General features: G+C 36.4%; 1 long non-coding RNA gene across 1 annotated transcript in view; it reads right to left on the bottom strand.

Annotated features, from left to right (window-relative positions):
• The window catches only part of LOC103101793 (uncharacterized), a 29,282-nt gene that overhangs the window by 12,907 nt on the left and 162 nt on the right, over nt 1-16,213 (bottom strand). The window contains exon 2 of the long non-coding RNA XR_008915938.1: nt 12,742-12,790. This is a non-coding gene — a long non-coding RNA (uncharacterized LOC103101793). The remainder of the gene's footprint in view (nt 1-12,741; nt 12,791-16,213) is intronic.

The following is a 16,213-nucleotide window of genomic DNA, read 5'->3' as shown; positions in this document are numbered from 1 at the left end:
TCCCCCCCTTCCCTCCCAGAATCTTTCTTTCTCCCTCTTTTTTCTCCCACTCCCATCTCCATCCCCTCTTTCATCCTCCCCATTTATTCTCCTCTCCATTTCCCCTTTTATTTCATTGTTCCCACTCTTCTCCTCCTCTTCTCTTTTCCTTTCATTTCAGTCACTTATTCATTCAGTCATTAATCATTTATTAAGCACTTACTAGAGCCAGGTACTGTGCCAAGCCTAGGGGTACAAAAAATGACAAAAGACAGCCCCTGCCCTGGAGGAGCTCACAGTTCCCCGCAACTCCCTTTTTAAAAATTCTTTCTCTCCTACCCAAATCCTTGTTATTCCTCCCCCTCCCTATACCTGGTCATTTTCTCTGATGAATGGCATATTATCAATGCAGGGATGGTCTAATTGGTAGGTGTCCTACCTTCTCCAGGACAGAGGGAGGACAATGGGAAGCAGGGCTTAGGAGAAGGGGCCCTGAAATGTCATTTGACTTTCCCATTAATCAGTTCCTAGCTCAGCTCCTAGAGGGCACAGGTATAACTGGATAAAGGAGCCTGGTATCCTGGGGAAGGATACGCTTATAATTAATACTTAGCCCTTAATCAATCCTCTCCTCGTCATTTTGTTCCTGGTCTCTCCTGCTGGAAAGGAAAGGGTGGGACTCAAAATGCATACCTGAGATCCTGGTTTCCAGAGCTCCATAATAATATCTCTTTCAAGTGACTTGGAATCCTGAGAATTTCCCCATTTCTCTTCCTTTGCAACCTTCATCTGCCCAGTCTCTGGTGCTAACCATTATACTTCTGTATCACCTTGTAAACATACCAGGTATACAAACTTAAAACTGCCAGTAGACCTGAAGTCCCCTGGAAGTAAAGATTTTGCCCTTCTTCTCTTTCTTTCTCTCCTTCTCCTCCTCACCAGATAGACTTTGGGGCCAGGACCTGGTGTCTCCACATCTCAGCCTCTGGAACTGTCCTAGTTAGAATGTATAGGTGGAGAGCAAAACTGCTCAGTGACCTGTCAGCCTGAAGGGGCTACAGGTGGGGAGGAGTAGAGGTAGCATTAATTAAACCTTGGGTGTAGGAGCCGACGGTTTGTGTCTTAGCTTTTTTCTCAATCATTTTTTCTCTCTCTGCTTCAATCAGTGTCTTTACATGTCCCTGTCTCTGTCTCTCAACTTTGTCTTCCAGCTATGAGCACCAGCCTCAGACCTTAAGTTTTCCATAGGACAAATGATAAGGGCATTCCTTGAATACCAGGCAAACAATATGATAGTTTTAAAAAAAAGTGATAAATGTTAGAAAAGATGTTGTAAAATTGGAACACTAATGCATTGTTGGTGGAGTTGTGAACTGATCTAAGCTTCTGGAGAGCAATTTGAAACAATGTCCATATCTACCCTTTGATCATGTAATACCACTACTTGGTCTCTATACCAAAGAGATTATAAGAAAGGGGAAAGGACCTCTTTGTACAAAACAAATATTTATAGCAGCTCTTTTTGTGGTGGTAAAGAATTAGAAATTGAGGTAATGCCCAACATGGATGGATGAACATCCATATAATGAATAACATCATACGTTATAATAATGGATGAACAAATTGTCGAATGTGTTGGTGATGCAAAACTCTTGTGCTATAAGAAATGATAAATAGGATGAAAAAAGACCAAGGAAGGATCTACATGAACCGATGCAGAGCACAATCAGTACCAAGAGAACATTGTACATAGTAACAGCAATATTGTATAATGATCAAAAGATTTAGCTACTCTCAGCAATACAATGATCTAAGACAACTCCGAGGAACTTATAACAAAGAATGCTATCCACTTCCAGAAAAAGAATTGTTGAAGTCAGATGCAGATCAAAGCCTACTATCTTTCACATTTGTTTATTGACGTTTTTGTTTTGAGGTTTGGGTTTTATGAGTATTCTCTTAAAACAGTGACCAATATGGGAGTATGTTTTGCATGATAATACATGTATAATCCAGATAAAATTGCTTACCATTGTAAACCTTAAAATTTCTTAGACTTATAAATGTTGGAAATTTCACCATTGGGAAATTTCATACTTGAAAAATTTCCTACTGATAGTCTATTGGAATGTGAACCCCGTTGGCATGGGAGGGTCCTTCTCCTCCCTACTTAAGATTACTTTAGGACAGAAACCTTTTGCTGAACAATGGAAAGGGCTTTGACCTATGCTTAAGCATAGAACAGGAAGTTCTTTGAGTCATGATTGATTTTAGAATTGATACAATAGAGATACTTGGAATGACAGAACCAGGTCTTGGAAATTACAATCTCCACCCTACTCAGTCCTAACAGGATTTAGGAAGGGCTGCAGCATAGATCAAAATTTAATTATTTGAGAATATGACCTTCAACAGACATGTGCAAAGGGGCAGACCTCTGGGCGGTCCTGGGTTAAGCTAGAGCCACCATTGGCACAGGGAAGACATGGACAGTGATTGGTAGATGTGAGAACTGAGGGGAGGGAACTGAGATGGTTTCCTTAGAGATAGCGGGGTCTGAGGACTGAGGAGGTTCGAGAGGTTTTGCTCTGAGAGGTTGTGCTCTGAGAAGCTTGCTCTGAAGGAGGCTGGAGGTGAAGGCCCCTGAGACTGTTTCTCCATTTTGGTCACGTGAGTGATAGGGACTGATCTCTTTTCTTTGCCTCAGCTATCTAAGGGCTTGGGCCTTTTGGCCCAGCCTAAACAGAGGGGATATTTAAGCCCTATTCCCTTCTCTCCCCTTTCTCTCTCTCTCTCTCTCTATCTATCTATCTCTCTATCTCTATCTCTAATACCTTTCTTCCTCCTGTTTGTAATTAAAAACTCCATAAAAGGTTGACTGCTGACTTGAGTTTTCATTTAGGAATTAAATAGCTGAATTCCTTGGTGACCTAAATTAATATATATCAGTCTTTTAAAGTGATTTCCATATCACACCATCTCTATTAGGGGTGAGGAAAGAGAAGGAGGGAGACTATTTGAATATAATAATTTTGGAAAACATATGTTGAAAAGTGTTATTACATGTAATTTGGTAAATAAAATAACTTTGAATTAAATAAAGAAAACCAGAAAAAGATGCCTTTCCCAACTCTACCCCCAAACCCAACCTAGAGCCTCCTAATTTCTTAGTGGGAGATATGAGATCAAGAATGTTGACAATAAAAGAAACTGCTAAGACTAATAGGAAGGTGTCAGAATCAGACTCTACCAAATTGAAATGGAGGAATAGAAACAGCTGGAGAAGTTCTTGGGAGACTTCTTCCTGCCTGCCTGATCTCTTTAAATCTCTACTGTCCACCCAGATTCCAATAGTGCCCTCTCTCCAGGAACCCCACATAACAAAAGGCATAGGTGATCGGAACAGAGTGGGAACCCAGGTGGTCCTTAGTCAAAGAGAGAGGAGAACCATTTGGGGAAGTGAAGATTTGGGATAAGAGGAGGAGTCAGCTGGTGGGAGAGGAAAAGAAGTTCAGATTTTTTCTCAAATATCAAGAGACCTCATCTCTTGGATGCCAAATGCATGCACTGAAATGCTTTGTGGGGAGGGTAACTTCCAGAATCTGGAACCCTCTAGATCTGGGCAGAGATTTTATGTACATTTCTTTCTTCCCCTACTCATTCCCAAAATGCATATTTCTGCTGGATCCAGAGTTCATTTTTTTTTTTTGAGGAAGGGAAAGGCATGGAAGAGGAGGTAAGTGAGATATGGGAAGATTTAGTAGTCCATATGCACAGTACAATCCAGAGCCTTGCCAACTAAGCTTTGGACAATCTGGTCCCACCACCCTATATATTGATAGCCCTCTTCAGTCCTGACATAGAAATCTTTCTCATCTCCTCTAAACCTGAGAAGAGATTTTCTTTGGACCAAGTGGGTCGAGTGGGAGAATCTGATTTGTTGAGTTGTTACCCAATAACAATACAAAGTGGAACTCCAAATGGAGGTGACTCCCTCTACAGATACAGATCTTCCTTGTTCCAAGGACAACCTTCCTCCTCCACAAACATGAGGTACAGGAACAGCCCTTATACTCCAGTAACCTCTGACCCAGAATCACACAACTCTGTGGAGTTGATTTCATCCTCCCAGATATGTTGAAGAGGGAGCATTTATACCAGCTCCTACACTATACATTCCCAACCTCTGTTTCCCATTCACTTCTGGTTTCTCTGACCTTACCAAGCCCAAAGCACCTGGAGTTATTTATGACCCTTTGCCTAGTCAGATCCACAAGTCCAAAGAAGGTTGGTTTTGGAGTTGAAGGAACTGGATTCAAATTTTGACCCTGTCATCTACTAACTACATGATCTTGATGAAATCACATAAACTTAATTTCCTCATCTGTAAAGGGAGAGGATTGTACTGGCATAAGATTCCTTCCTAGTCTAAATTTTTGATCCTATGTTCTTCTGTGCTCCCATTAAGAGGACCGAGTCAGAGTGGAGGTAGTAAAGAGGAAAAGAAGGGAAAGATCTTTAACCTAACCACATTGCTCTCTCAACCTGCAAGAATGATGTTCAGAGGAGCTTTGGCAGCCAAGATATAATGCAACCTCTGGCAGAGAAAGTAAAAACACAGTTTGAAGAAAAAAAAATTGAAAATTTCCTGTCTAAGCATATGGAATTTGGAACTCAAGTGGTTGCTGGAACAAGCTGATTTATTAATGTTGGTGAAGAGGAATTTGTACACATATGAATGTTCAAAAGTTGCTCTCTTGAAAACAGACCATTGGCTCAAGCAAACCAACAAAGCCAAGAATGATGAACTGGCCTGTTTTTAATGCACCATTCTGAATAGTGACCCTTTGTTCTTTAAATGGGTACATTATATACAGCATCTGAGCAGATATTAAATTTTGAGTCAAGAAAAGAAATCTGATCTTTAATAAGTAGCTTCCTATCTTCTATCTCTGATATATGTCCACAGATTATTTCATTGTTCATCAGTCATCTTTAAGTACTGAACACTGGCCTTACTTAGGAGTACAGATGGGTTTTCTCTGGGTCTCAGTTTCTATAGTTTAACCTTTTTTATTTAAAAAGGAATGATAACATTCCTTAGAAGAACATCTTGGAGATCCTTTTGGCTCAGAAGTTCAGTTCATAGATCTAGTTAACCTCTCCATTTTCTTTTTTTTCTGTCCAGTAATATTTTATTGCATTTTTTCCAATTACACATAGTAAAAATTTTTAGCTTTTGTTTTCTAACATTTTGTGATCCAAATTCTTTCTCTCCCTTCTTCTCCTCCCACCTCCCTAAGATGGAAGTAATCTGACACAGGTTATATATAAGCTATCATGCAATAAGTATTTCCATATTCATCATGTAAAAAAAGACATACCACTTATACAAGAAAAAACTCAGAAAGGAAATAAAGTGAAAAATGGTATGCTTTGATCTGCATTAAGATTCTATCAGTTCATTCTATGATGGTGGATAACATTTTTCATGATGAGGCTGCTGGAGTTTTCTTAGATCCTTGCATTACTAATATTTAAGTCATTCATAGTTTATCTTTGTACAATTGCTGTTACTGTGTACAATGCACTCCTGGTTCTGTTCACTTCACTTTACATCAGTTCACATAAGTCTTGCCAGGTTTTTCTGGAATTGTCCTGTTCTTCATTTCTTATGGCACAATAGTATTTCATTATAATCATGAACTTGTTCAGCCAGTCCCCCATTTCTAGTTCTTTGCCATCACAAAAAAGAGTTGCTATAAATATTTTTGTACAAATATGTCCTTTTCCCCATTTTTTTATCTCTTTGGGATACATCTTTAATAGTGGAATTGCTAGGTCAAATTAGTATGCACAATTTCAAAGTCCCTTGGAAATGGTTCCAAATTGTTTTTCAGAGGGGTTGGATTAATTCATAACTCTATCAACAGTGTAATAGAGTCCTAATTTTTTCACATCCTCTCCAACATTTATCATTTTTCTTCTTTGTCAAATTAATCAATCTTATCTCAGGGTTGTTTTAATTTGCATTTTTTCTAGTCAATAATGTTATTGAATTTTTTTCATGTCTAAAGATAGTTTTATTTTCTTCCTTTGAGAATGGACTGTTCATATCTGTTGACCACTTATCAATGGGGATGACTTGTGTTCTTGTACAGTTGACTCAGTTCTCTACAGATTTGAGAAATGAGGCTTTTGTTAGAGATATTTGCTATAAAAGATACCTCTAGTTTTTTTGTTTCCCTTCTATTCTTGGTTATATTGGTTTTATTTGTACAAACTTTTTCGTTTAATGTAATAAAAATTATCCATTTTATATCTTGTAATGTTCTCTAAGCCTTCTTTGGTTATAAATTTTTCCCTTCTCCATATGTCTGATAGGTAAACTATTCCATGCTTTCCTAATTTGCTTATGGTTTCACCCTTTATTTTTAAATCATGTATCCATTTTGACTTTATCTTGGTATATGGTGTAAGATGTTGATCTATTCTTACTATCTGTCATACTATTTTCTAGTTTTCCCAGCAGGTTTTGTTAAATAATGAATTCTTTCCCCAAAAGCATGGTTCTTTGGGCTTATCAAACAATGAGTTATTATAATCACTTACTATGGTGTATTGTGTAAATATTCCATTCCATTGATCTACTACCCTAATTCTTAGCCAATACCAGATTGTTTTGATGATTATTGCTTTATAAAACAGTTTGAAATCTGTTATAGCCAGGCCACCTTCCTTCATATTTTCCCTCATTAATTATACTGATATTTTAAACTTTTCTTCCAATTGAATTTTATATCATGTTTTCTAGCTGTATGAAATTATTTTTTTAGCAGTTTGGTATGGCATGGAATAGGTAAATTAATTTAGGTATAATTATTATTTTTATTGTATTGGTTCTGCCTACCCATGAGCAATTGTTTTTCCAATAGTTTAGATCTGACTTTGTGTGAAAAGTGTTTTGTAATTGGTTTCATATAGTTCCTAGGTTTGTGTTGGCAGGTAGACCTCCAAGTATTTTTTGTTGTCTACAGTTATTTATTTTTTGTAAGCCCTATCTTCTGTCTTAGAATTTATATTGAGACTTGTTTCCAAGGGAGAAGAATATTAAGGGCTAAGCAATTGGGATTAAGGGCTTGTCCAGGGTCAAACAGCTAAGAAATGTCTGAGGCCACATTTGAACCCAGGACTTCCTATCTCCAGACCTGGTTCTCTATCTATTGAGCCACCTAGTTGTCTATTTTAAATGGGATTTCTTATTCTATCTTTTGCTATTGGGTTTTGTTGATAGTATATAGAAATGCTGATGATTTATGTTGGTTTATTTTATATCCTGCAACTTTGCTGAAGTTGTTAATTGTTCTGATTAGTTTTTTTGGTTGATTCTCTTAAGATTCTCTAAGTATACCACCATCATCTGCAAAAAGTGATAGCTTTGTTTCCTCATTGCCTATTCTAATTCCTTTTATTGTCAATGCTGCAGTATATTTTTAGTACAATATTGATTAGTAGTGGTGATAATTGGCATCCTTTGCTTCACACACGTTATTATCAGAAAAACATCTAGCTTATCCCCATAATAGATAATGCTTACTGATGTTTTAGATGTTATTTATCATTTTAAGGAAATCTCCATTCATTCCAATGTTCTCTAGTGTTTTTAATAGAAATGTCTGTAGTAATTTGTCAAAAGTTTTTTTCTTCATCTTTTCAGATAATCATATGGTTTCTATTGGTTTTGTTATTGATATGGTTAATTTTGCTGATAGTTTTCCCAATATTGAATCATTCGTGCATTCCCATTATAAAACCCATCTGGTCACAGTGTGTGGTCCTTGTGCTATATTTCTGTAATCTCCTTGCTAGTATTTTATTTTAAAATTTCACATCAATATTTATTATGGAGATCAGGCTATAGTTTTCTTTGTTTTTGCTTTTCCTGGTTTGGCTATCAGCATGTGTAATAAAAGGATTTTTGGCAAAATTCCTTTCTCACTTATTTTTTCCAAATAGGTTTTATTCTTCAAATGTTAGGTAGAATTCACTTGTGAATTCATCTGGCCATGGGGATATTTTTTTTAGGGAATTCTTGATGGTATGTTCAATTTCTTTTTCTGAGATAGGGCAGTTTAAGTATTCTATTTTCTCTTCTAATCATTTGGGCAATTAATATTTATAAAAATATTCTACTTCACTTAGATTGTCAGACTTATTGTCATATAATTGGGCAAAATTATTCCTAATCATTAATTTAGTTTCCTTTTCATTGGTAATGAATTTACCCTTTTCATTTTCCATATTGGTAATTTGGTTTTCTTGTTTCTTCTTTAAATCAAATTAACCAATGATTTATCTCTTTTATTGGCTCCCACACACACACACATAACACCAGCTCCTTATTTCATTTAATAATTCAATTATTTTCTTACTTTCAATTTTTAAAATATATCCCTTGATTTTCAGGATTTCCAATTTGGTGTTTAATTGTAGATTATGAATTTTTCTTTTTCTAAACATTTTAGTTGCATGCTCAATTCAATGATCTGCTCTTTTTCTATTTTATTGATGCAAGCATTTAGAGATAGAAAATTTTTCCTAAAGACTGCTTTGGCTGCATCCTATCAATTTTAGTATATAGATTCTTTTTTGTCATTAATGAAATTATTATTTCTATGATTTCTTCTTTGACCTACTCATCCTTTAGGATTAGATTATTTAGTTTCCAATTAATTCTAATCTTTCTTCAGCCTTTTGGCGAATGTATTTTTTATCACATTATGGTCTGAAGAGGATGCCTTTAATATTTCTCCTTTTCTGGGGGCAGCTGGGTGGCTCAGTGGGTTGAGAGTCAGGTCCAGAGATAGGAGGTCTTGGATTCAACTCTGGCCTCAGTCACTTCCTAGCCATGTGACCCTGGGCAAGTCACTTGACCCCCATTGCCTATCCCTTAACACTCTTCTGCCTTAGAACCAATCCACAGTATTGATTCTAAGATGGAAGGTAAGGGTTTAAAAAAAAATTCTGCTTGTCTGCATTTGGTTGTGAGGCTTTTATGCTTTTTTTTTTTGGTACAGCTGAGAAAAAGGTATATTCCTTTCTATCCCTATTCAGTTTTCTCCTGAGGGCTATCATACCTAAGTTTTATAAAATTCTATTTATCTCCTTCACTTCTTTCTTGTTTATTTTTTAGTTAGATTTATCTGGTTCTGAGAGAAGAAATTTTAATTTCTCCACTAGTATAGTTTTACTGTCTATTTGCACTATAATTCATGTAACTTTTCTTTTAGGAATTTGGATGCTATGCTGTTTGATGCATATATATTTAATATTGATATTATTTGATTGTCTGTGGTACTTTTTTATCAAAATATAATTTCCTTCCTTATCTCTTTTAATTAGATCATTTTTTTCTTTTGATTTACCTGAGATCATAGTTGCTATCTATGCTTTTTTTTAAACTTCAGCTGAAGCATAATAGATTGTAATCGAGCCCCTACTTCTTATTCTGTGTGTTTCTCTGCTTTAAATTTTTTTTTTGTAGATAGCATGTTATAGAATTCTTGTTTTTAATCTACTCTATCCATTTTATGGATGAATTCATCCCATTCACATTCACAGCTATAATTACTGTTTCCCTCCATTTTATCCCCCACCCCGTTTCTCTGTCTCTCCTTTCAGCCTTTCCCTGTTCACAAATGTTTTCATTTTGACCACTGCCCCACCATTTACCCTCCTTTTTGTCCCTCCTCTTCTACTTCTCTATAGTGTGGATTTTATTCCCACTTTGAGCCAATTCCAGTGAGAGTAAGGTTCTTCCCTTCTACTATATTGACTCTTTTGTGCCTCATTGTGTGGATAATTTATCCCCACATTGCTCTGTTTCTTTTTTTTCTTGTCCCAGTATGTCCCTCTTTCTCACTTCTTCATTTTTGGGGGTGGGGTGGAGAATATCACTCTATCATATTCAACTTACTTCCTTCTGTTTGTCTACATATATTCTTTCTCACTGCCCTAATAGTGATAGGGTTCTTCAGTACCTTAAGCATCTCAAGGGTCATAGAAATCTTAGGTATCTTAATTCTCACCTCCCCATGCATGCATATAATCAGTTTAACTTTACTGAATCCCTTGGATTTTCTCTTTTCTGTTTACCTTTTTGTGTTTCCATTGGGCATCATATTTCCTTACTGAATTTTCTGTTCAGCTCTGGTATTTTTGTCAGGAATGCCTGCAAGTCCTTTATTTCATTAAATATTCATTTTCCCCCTGGAGGATTATTCTCAGTTTCACTGGGTAGGTGATTTTTAAAATTGTAATCCTAGATCCTTTGCCTTCCAGAATATCATATTTCGAGCTTTCCAGTCCTTTAGTGTAGAAGCTGCTTGGTCTTGTGTAATCATGACTGTGGCTCCATGATATTTGAGTTATTTGGGGTTTTTTTTCTGAGTGTTTGAAGTATTTTCTCCTTGGCCTAGAAATTTTCTAATTTGCCTATAATAGTACTGGGAATTTTTATTTGGTCATTTCTTTCATGAAGTGTATTCTTTCAGTTTCTATTTCCCCCTCAAGCAGTTTTCTCTGATAATTCCTTATAATATGTTGTCCAAGATCTTTTTCTGATTGTGGCATTCAGGGAGTTCACTGAATTGTCTAGATAGATGATAGATAGATAATGTCTTCCTGGATCTGTTTCTAAGTCAGTTGTTTTTCCAGTGAGATATTTCAGATTTCCTTCTATTTTTTTTATTCTTTTCATTTTGTTTTATCATTTCCTGATGTCTAATAGAGTCATTAGCTTCCATTTATCTAATTCTAATTGTAAGAACTTATTTTTCAAATACTTTTTTAATTATCATATCAGGGCCCTAGAGTAGAGCAGTTCTTATGTAATAGAGGTTTTCTTGAACCCCAGGCACCATCAAGTCTACAGATTTTTGTATTCTCTTTGTCCTGAGGAATGTGTTCATTTTTTAGATTCTGGCTAAAAAAAAAGATCCTACAATGATTGCTTTCCAGTGTTTGTGCAAACCTTTACCTGCTGGTCTGTTGGTGTAGGGAAGGGCTGAGTGTTTGATAGGCCAACTCCTAATTAACTATTTACTAGTTAGAAATGTCTTGGGATGTTTAAGGGAGGAAATGAATAATGAGCTTCCAAAAGTGCATCTAGGTATGTAGACCAGGAGTTTCTGGGGTCTTTGGATAATTCAAAAATATTCTTTGATCATAATTAGGATGTCTTGACAGGTCACTTAATAAATTACATTAAAATTAAGAAATACTGCCTCTGAAGAATTTAAATATTTACATAATTTTTAAGAAGTTATTTTCTTAATTGAGCCTTTGTGTTTTCTTTGTAGCCAATTTTCCTTTTTAGAAAATTGTTTTCTTCAATGGATTTTTGCGCTTCCTTTTCCATTTGGCCATTTCTGGTTTTTATGAGGCTGCTTTTTTCAGTGAATATTTGTATATCTTTTACTAAGTTGTTGATTCTTTCTCTCATTTCTTTCCCCAAAATTTCCTCTATATCTCTTTATTTTTTTTTTACTTTTGATATCCTTTTTGAGTTCTTCTAAGAGTTCTTTTTGGTCCTAACACCCTTTCACACTTTCCTTTGAAGCTTCACCTGTTTCTGTTTTTACATTGTACATTTTTGCATTTGCAATTTTATCCTCCCTGTCACCTAAAGTAACTTTCTATGGTCAGATTTTTTTTTCTTTGCCTTTTGCTAATTTTTCTTCATAACTTTGTCTATTTGTTTTTATTTTATTTACTTATTTCAACTCTGTTTCCTGGATATAGGGAGTACTGTCCTAGGATTGTATTATGGTCTGCTCCAGTACTTAGCATCTTTCTGGCTGTCTTTGGGTCTTGTAGTATGCACTTTTTTTTGCTTTAATTTTAATTTTTAAATATTTTTTTCCATGTTTACATGATTCATTTTCTTTCCCCCCCTCTTCTCTCTCCCCCTTCTCTCCCTCCTCCCAGAACCAACAAGCAATTTTACTGGATTGTACAAATGTTATCACTTGATACCTATTTCTATATTCGTTTTTGCTATAGAGCAATCTTTTAAAGCCTAAACCCCAAGTCACATACTCATATGTACATGTGATAAGGGATGTCATATGTTCTTATTTTGCATTTCTACTCCCATAGTTCTTTCTCTCAATATGTTTAGCATTCTTTCCCATAAGTCCTTCAGGATTGTCCTGGCTTATTGCATTGCTACTAGTAGCAAAGTCCATTACATTGGATTATTCCACTATATTTTACTTTCTGGGTACAATGATCTCCTGGTTCTGTTTGTTTCATTCTGCATCAGTTCATTGAAATTCTCCCAGTTCATTTAGAAATACTCCAGATCATCATTCCTTACAACACTTTAGTATTCCATCACCAACATATATTACAATATGCACTTTTAAAGGGTGGCCTGTTTGGCTTGCTTTGGGGATGCTTGCACCTGTCTTGTCCAGATGCCACCTGAGCTGGATTTAGCTATATTAAACTAGATTACCCTTTCCTTACTGCTAGTTCCCCCAAGTGCTACATGCCCTGGATTGTTTTCCTCTCTTATCTCAATGAGACATGTGGTCTTTCTAAATTGTCTTGGGTGTCTTTTCACTCTGTCTTTTGTTCATTCTGCTGTTCCAGAGTTCATTTTGAGGCACTTTTTTAGTCTTTTTGTTTTTGAAGTTGTTTGAAGGTGGGTTTGGGTGAGCTTGGAGCATTTTTTCTTTACTCTGCAATTTTTCTTACCTTTTAGAAGTAGAAGTCAACTCTTCTATTTTCAAATGAACAAACAGTCCTGAAGAGATTAAGCAAATTGTTTAATTTCATAAAGTTAGTAAGTAGAAGTATTAGCCTCATCTGACTCTAAATCCAGTGCTCTTCCCACATTACTTCTTCCTGTCATGTGCTAGTCTGTTAATTCAGTAGGTGGGCACCCTGTAGGCCACCTGTCAATCTCTTGATATTTATTATATCCATACTTAATTTGTTTCTTTTCACTCAACCTCATTGAAATGTTTATCTGTAACAGGGTAAGGCATTGTGGGCTGTTATTTATGAAGGACCACTTCACTTTTCTTTCCCATCTTCTGGGATGGGCAAATGACTAAACCCTGTTTGCCTTGGTTTCCTAATTTGCCAGATAAGCTGGAGAAGGAAATGCCACATCACTCCATATCTTTGCCAAGAAAATTTCACAAGGGGAAATGAATAGTCAGACATGACTCAACAACAACAATGAGACTCTGATGAATAAAAATTCCAAGACTGGGTTCTGGGAAAGAAAAGTCATTTTATTGATTAGGCCAGAAATAATCAATTAATTATTGGTCCATAATCTCTCTTGGTGATCAAAGATAATTTATTCATTGAATCATTGAAATACAATTCTGAAGGCTAATTATTCAGCCTTTACCTAGATAGCCCAAAACACTTCTAATTGATAGATACTTTATGAGGAGGTGAGCTAACATTTTCCAGTCTTTCCCTGATGCACTCATAATAGAGGGGGAAATTGCATGCCTAATCACAGTATTCCAATATCCTTAGTGATCTAGGTGAAAAAAATCAAGTTATGGCAGTCTGGTTATGTTTGACTTCCATCATTCATCCTAATGGAAGAAATCATGGATATAAACATGCCACACTGGCAATATTTGGCCAAAATTAATTTAATTAAGGATGGAATTTATATTATCAATCTTAGTTATTCTAATTTTAGAAGATACCTTGGGGCAAGGAATATAAGGTACACTCCTAGGTCAGTTAGGACAAAGAAATGGAGAAAAGGCTTGGACATAAAATGCAGTTTTACAGAGCAATATTAAAAATCAAATGATGTAGCATTAAGAATAAATCTTTTCAAGGCAAAGCTGCTCCCTATACCTGATTGGCCCTAGCTTTGCTGACATAACTTCCTGGCAACCTAAAAGTCTTAATATTTCTAGCTATGCAGAGTATTTGGTGGATTTCTGAAAACTATTCAAGTTACCATGTCCTTCATTATCTTCTGTCCTGATGATCAGACTCATTTCTATATTGATATGCATCCAGAGAAGTTAAGTTCTCCTGTATCCTTTTTTTCAAACTTTTCAGTGACTTAGGTGCCTTATTTTGACTCAGTATCAAACCAGAGATTTCTAGATTAGATCACTATTATCAGCATATCTACCTAAGACCCCAAAACTCACTCCAAGGATTTATTGTCAAGAATTTGCTGTTAACACCTGTCCCCCAAGAATAATATTATTTTTTCTTTTTCTCTACTTCATCTTTGAAACAATAAAAAGTTGGCTAATTTTTGTATTTATGGGGCTCCTCTCATTTGGAGAGGGATTCCCTCATACATGCATATTCTGCTGAGAGGAATGCATTAAAATACCCTTTTCTGCTTCCTCAGTCTCTGGTATCTTCCTCTTACTGAATTCTACTCTAGTCCAGTGGAGTCAAATACTTAGTAAGATAGTGTGTTGACATCATCCAACTCCAAACAAAATAAAATGGGTTTCTCCATGACAGCCCTTCAAGTAAATGCAACCTTAGGTCATTTAGTGGACAGAATGCTAGACTTAGAATCAGGAAGACTCAAGTCCTCCCTCACTTATTAAATCTAATCCTGGGGAAATCACTTAGCCTGCTTATCTCATCTCTAAAAGCTCCCACATCCCAGGTGGGGATAAAATGAGATTTATGAAAAGTGCTTTGTAAGCTTATATAAATGGTAGCTATTGCAACTCAATAATAAAGAGCTCTAGTCTTGGAATAAAAGACAACTAACCACCACTACAATCTAGAAGTAGCACAGGATCAGGCCCTCATATGAGACATTTCCAGGAAGTCTATTTGCAGGTGAGAATTCATTCCTGCCCTCTACACAAAAATCCAGTGAAGGAGCCAGAGTAAGAGAGAATTTCTCCACTTCTTCTCTTCCTTCAATCTCAGAATCCATTCCTTATTTCTACCCTGACTATTTATCTTCCAAAAAAATGTGTATAAGCATTCTTCTAGCAATAAGACTTATAGGGTGTCAGGCTGCCTTTCAAGCTCCTATCTCTCTCTTGGGAATTGTGCCTTTAGTAAGCCAGGTGGTCTCATGGACCTTTGTCAGGAGACTGAGGGGGTTTTTTCAGGACCTTTTGCCCAATATCAACATTTCTTGTAGACTCTAAATGAACATCCTAGTGTAAACAACAACATGGAAATAGGTTCTGATCAAGGACACAAGTAATATCCAATGAAATTGAGTGTTGGCTGGAGGGGGGGGAGAAAGAGTGGGTAGAGGGGAGGGAGGGAAATAATGTGATTAGTGTAACCAAGGAATAATGTTCTAAATTGACTAAATAAACTTATTCAAATGGAAAAAAACCCAATGTCAACATTTCTTCCATAGAACTGCCCCTCCTAGGGAGCCTTAGGCCTGAATTAGGGAAGGAGAGGGGCAGTCCCCCTGAGTTGGGTTTCTCTAGCAAGCCTCAGAGTTACTCCTTAATAATAACTTCCAAATGTATGCATGAATAAGGGATAAACCTTCCCATTTTTTCCCTTTGTATCTCAAGTTAATTGAGATGGAAAGTGAGAGAGAACTGTAGAACTCTTGGCTGAAATGAGGTTGTCAGAATTCCTGGGAGTTTGGAATTATTCTAGGGAAGTAGTGTGAGGCAGAATCATCCCATAAAGTTGTCTCTTCATTGCCTGAGAAAAAGTAGTCACTCTGTGCCCTGGCTTTAGAGTTCACTCTGTTCCTCTATCCATAACTCTAGAGGAGTGACTCTAGCTCTTAGATGGGTCACTCTAAGGATTTTTACTTTATTTCTCATTCTTATCTCTGAAATCTGTTCTCATCTGTTGCCCCTAAATATTAACAGTTACCCATTTCTCTTTCTCCCCTACCTTGATATTTTATCCTGAGGACAGTAGGTTCTGATCAGCTCCAGGGATAATCGTTGCAGGCTTGGGCTGTTACCCATTATAAGGGGGGGAAAGGGGAAAGGGGGTTATTTTTTGAAAGGGTTGGACTTGATTATTTAAGAGTAGTCACCAGGAATTTAATTAATTCCAAAGAGATTTTATTTTAAAATTTACTTACAAAATGTAGAAAGAGTGAAGTAAGAAATCAGAGAGGATAAGGTAAGATATCTAGCCTAAGCACTTAGTAATTTATCTCCACTCCAGCCTCCCCTCCCCCCACACACACACAGGTAGGGAGAGTTAGTTTCAGTTG

This window comes from Monodelphis domestica, chromosome 2 (genome assembly GCF_027887165.1).
Source record: "Monodelphis domestica isolate mMonDom1 chromosome 2, mMonDom1.pri, whole genome shotgun sequence".
NCBI classification, from domain to species: domain Eukaryota; kingdom Metazoa; phylum Chordata; class Mammalia; order Didelphimorphia; family Didelphidae; genus Monodelphis; species Monodelphis domestica.
Note: the sequence above shows the minus strand (reverse complement) of the source record. Positions and strands in the feature narration are given on the sequence as shown.